This window comes from Schistocerca gregaria, chromosome 3, assembly GCF_023897955.1.
Source record: "Schistocerca gregaria isolate iqSchGreg1 chromosome 3, iqSchGreg1.2, whole genome shotgun sequence".
Classification (NCBI taxonomy): Eukaryota; Metazoa; Arthropoda; class Insecta; order Orthoptera; family Acrididae; genus Schistocerca; species Schistocerca gregaria.
This window is the reverse complement of record NC_064922.1, coordinates 79,250,458-79,255,263: the sequence shown is the minus strand read 5'-3', so window position 1 is coordinate 79,255,263 and position 4,806 is coordinate 79,250,458. Positions and strand designations below refer to the sequence as shown.

The 4,806-nt window shown below is 42.8% G+C and overlaps 1 non-coding gene across 1 annotated transcript; it reads left to right on the top strand.

The window, feature by feature from the left end:
• The first annotated feature begins 2,333 nt into the window (after nucleotides 1-2,333).
• On the top strand, nucleotides 2,334-2,408 carry Trnaw-cca (transfer RNA tryptophan (anticodon CCA)). The gene has a single exon. It is a non-coding gene; the product is annotated as a tRNA-Trp (tRNA).
• Nucleotides 2,409-4,806: the final 2,398 nt, after the last annotated feature.

The window sequence follows — 4,806 nt, the reverse complement described above, 5'->3', positions numbered from 1 at the left end:
TAGAGATCTGACTGCTAAGAAGAGTAGCTGTGTACATTCTGTCTGACAGGAGAGTGAATGTAGACGTCAGAAATGAACTGAGAGTGAAAAACATGAATGAGCAGATTAAAGAATACAGAAACAACTGATAGGATTATGTCACAAGAATGGAAGAGGACATATTACCAAAACTGGTGATAATTATTACCAACTCAGCAGAAGATTTTGAGGACGGCTCAAGACAATCAATAATTTCAACCAAGAGGGCGTAAAAGGCAGATGCGTAACATATGCAGAGAGAGAAAAATTGATATCATGTTAAAAACATTATCATTTTTAAGTAACTGTGATTTTAATAACTTATGTTTTTACGTATTAAACTCTGGTCTGGTGTAAGAGGACTCCTGAAGACATTAATCTGTTTGGGTTAAATGAATAAGTTAAAAGTGAAGCATAATACACAGGTTGTCCCAGGATGAATGGTCAATATTCAGGGATATGACGGGAAAATAATGCATGTGAGTGTTCTGAGTGGTTTCCGAGTCAGAACGTATTTACTGTACGTTATTACTTATTTTCTTTATCGTTCAGAACATTTTCATCGTTTAGAGCGTACCATAATGGTTTAGACAAAGTCCAGACGAATAATTTGATGTAGTACATGCTGTCTATCAATTCATGAAACTACTGCAAACTGGCTTGCACACACCTCAAGGCATGCATGTTGCTCCAGACTTTCCGTAATCTCTCACTCTCTTCACGCAACCGGTAAGTCCTTCGGAAAAAATGAATAGGACCTTTTTAAAGGAAATTTAATATAGTTTAATTCTATACTGGAACAAGTGTTCGCTAGAGGCCGCGGATTTCGTGTTGTTACAAAAAATGTTCCATAGAAACCATTTGGAACAGGGCATACGTCCATATTTAGTTTTTTGCTTCATATGATCATTCCTGACACTTTTCTGATTATTGACCATTCCTCATGAGACAGTTTTTATACTTGGACTATCATGTGCATTAAAATACACATACTGTTATATTTGATATTCTATCCACCCAAAGTAATTAAAACTTTTATAAACGCCACCAACGCACCAAAACAGCAGCTATACATGCAACAGTCCTGGATGAAGACATTATAGTACACCTAACAAGAACACTCACACAGCAAGAAAACAGAAGAGCAACAACACAAGAAGACGACCGCAAGAATAGATCAAATGAGAAGGAGCTGCGGCTGGCTCTCGCTAATACCGTTTTTTCTTTTCGGCATTTTCACCGCTATATTTTCCGTGTGGTGGTTGTGTGAATAGTCGATAGGTTGCGACAGAGCAGCGATCAAGTGTCAGCCCGGGGCCGCTGGTGGCGTGCGCTCGGGTTCCCAGTTGTGAGGCACTACCTGCGACAGCTGCAAGGTTCGTCCCCACCGAACCTGGATGCTGCAGTTGAGTAATCAGTTAACCTGTTACGAAACCTCAACAGTTGTGACATCTCGTCGTTCACTGCCGGTTATTGCTCCTTGGGCTGTTCCCGCAAGCAACAACGTGTGGTGTGCAGGAGTTGTCAAATTTTGCAGCCATCGTCCTATATGGGTTTTAACTATTGAAAGGATTGCAACTAATTAGTGAAGTGTACCAGTACCTTCTGCCTTGTAGCCATTAACATTCTGGTTACCTGCCCTGGTCATTAGCGCAGTTTTCCGGCAGTATGTTTTCCTCACTGTGTTGATGCTGTCCGGCATGGCGTGTAGTTTGACAGCGTGATGTTGTTCTCCTTTTTTTTCTTCTTTGAGTCGTTATTGTGCCTTGATTGTGTTTAGATGCCAATTATCAAGGCATAGTGCTGCTGCGATCTTCGTCCTCGCTGATATTTCTGGTTGTCGTGCTGTTGGTTGGGTGGAAGGGAATTGATTAGGTTGTTGGTTGGTTGTTCAGCTGTCCCTAGGTCGTGCTGCCACCCGATTAATTAGCGTTACGCTTGTCTGCCTGTCTCACCTAACTTGTTGTTAGAATTTCCTCCCCAGGCCGACCCTTGCAACACTTCTGAGCACCATTGTTCTGTTTTTCTTTTGTCTCAAGTACTGTGCAATGCCATCAGCCATGAATTAATTTAGAATGAAATTTTCGCGCAGATATGAAGCTTCCAGGCAGATTAAAACTGTGTGCCCGACCGAGACTCGAACTCGGGACCTTTGCCTTTCGCGGGCAAGTGTTCTACCAACGGAGCTACCCAAGCATAACTCACGCCCCGTCCTCACAGCTCTGCAAGGTTCTCAGGAGATCTTCTGTGAAGTTTGGAACGTAGGAGCCGAGGTACTGGCGGAGTTGAAGTTGTGAGGACGGGGTGTAAGTTGTGCTTGGGTAGCTCAGTTGGTAGAGCACTTGCCCGCCAAAGGCAAAGGTCCCGAGTTCGAGTCTCGGTCCGACACACAGTTTTAATCTGCCAGGAAGTTTCGTGTATTAATTTAGTTTGTTTAAATGTTCAGTATATGGCCTTCAGCTGAACCTTATGTGAAATATTTTAAGACATGGCCTTCAGCCACCTGAAGTAAAAAAAAAAAGTCATCATTTGAGAAATTTTCTCTGTATCTTAATTTATTATGCAGGCCATAAGCCTTGTTATGTGTTCAGTATATGGCCTCAGCCAATCCTCATGTGAAATATTTTAAGATTAGGCCTTCAGCCTACTTAAAGTGAAATTTGGAAGGTCTTTGTCTAAAACCCTTTAAAATTTCATTACTGGAGTTCTTGTTATCCAGGCCTTAAGCCCTCAGTTCTTGTGTTTTGTAACTAAGGCCATCATCCATGTGTATTTTAATAACTTGTGTTCTGGCCTTCAGTCGTAGTGTTTCTGAATTCTTTAAGGGCGTGTGTGGTTAAGTGTTTTTAGCAAATAAAGTTTATATGTTTGTGCAACTATCAGCAACTGATTTGGGCCGCTTTCTACAACCAGATCGACTCTGTCCTGCGAAACCAGATTTCAGAGGATACAAAGAATAAAGAGCTGAACTGGGACAGAGACGTGTTTAGCCAAGAAAGCGAGTTGCAAGCTGATTCACTGTGCTAAGAGCGCAGAGAACAGGGAGACGCCTCCAGTCGCCATGTGATCTTCTCCGTGTGATGTAGTTGTTTTAGAAGGGAGCAGTGAGTTAACTTGAATCCGATATGTAAGGGTTGTCACGTGCTAGAGAGCTGTCTCACAACCTGCTGTGGTGGGGAGCAGTGAGGTAGTGAGGTAGCCTAGAGTCTGCTTGGTAAGAGTGGTGGCGAGCCTGAGCTGTTGGGAGAGGACTGAGGCCTGGATCACTCCGAGCGCACGATTGCTAAAGACCGCAGCTTTCATAATTGCCGGCAACACTTTCTGAGAGCGGTACTAATTCAAAGGATAATAAGTAACAACTCACTCAAAAGTATGTAAATGTTTATTGAACTATTGGAATCTGAGATATTCTTTTGAACTCAAAAGCAGAAACAAAATGCTGGAAGTGCTTTCTGCCGCAATGTATTCTACTGAAGGAGTTCTGTCTCCTCTGTCGGTACCTACGCGGTCAACACAGCGGTTTGTGAAGTGAAACGTCCCAGCTTCGATTCCTCATTGGGTCAAAGTTATTTTTCATTCACTGGGAGACTGGGTATAGTGTTGTGTTTAATAACGTCATAATTAGTATTACTATTGAGATGGGTGAACGGGTACCACCAGCCAACCCATAAATCGAAAGAAACTGGAGCTTTATTTATTTTCTGTTTTCATGGAACAGAAATACTTAACGTACTATCGAGGTATGCAAATCAACGTGTGCAGATGGTGTGCACAATTTTTGTAGCTTGGGAAACGTTTTCTTTAGGATGTGGGATGGGGTGCTGTTGGAGCAGCCTAAAGCAGAATTTTCATCCTGCTTATTACACCCACCAGGTGAGCTACCACTCATTTTTCCAAATCATCCATCATTCTGTCTTTAGAGAGACCTGGCTCTTTGAATCATTTCAGGAGCAGACTGCCCATCTCTAGTTCTCACGCTGGCGCAGCTCACACTGGCTATTGGTCCGAGCAAGCTTGTAGCCTAACGCTGGGTACAATACGTTACACACACTATCCATGAATTTGAAAAAGTACTATTAAATATTAATAGATAGGCACTCAGGGTCGCACCGAAGGGCTTTGAATTTTGATGCGAGATGATACAGGATTCCTCTTGCTAAGAGGAAACCCATTCTCTCTGGTGATTAAATCGGCAGTAGCAGAACTCTGCTTAAATGAGGAACACGGTATGAAATTTGATGAAACTGTTATAGTTGCCAACATTTTCTGTTTTTGGAACAGTGTGTATAAAGAGGCGATTGAAATTAGGTTGGTGGATAATTTAATCATTAGAGACAATGGGTTTCCTCTTAGCAAGACGTGGAATCGAAATTGAACGTTCTTCGGTGCGGCCTTGAGTGCGATATATCGTTGCCACCAGTGTTCTACTAAGGGCGGCGCCACCTCCCTGTCTTCGAGGGCAGCAACCGTGATGGATGGCGCATGCGCCGTGTACTGAACGGAGGCCTATATAGGACGTCGATTTGCATCCTGGCGTCCGTTGTCAGCGGGACTCATCAGCAGAAGTAGCATTTTCTTGAAGATGGCGACCAGCTGGATCGCCGAAATATCGACTCAAGTTGATTTTAGGGTCCGCAGCAAACCCGAAGAGACTTTCAAGCATTATTTCATCGTGTTGAGTGAATGGAGAACATATGTAAAGTGAGAATGTGATATTTTGTTAAAACTACGTAAATGTAAGTATGAGAATGACGTTGTGCTACAGGGGTATTTGTGATGTATGTCTGA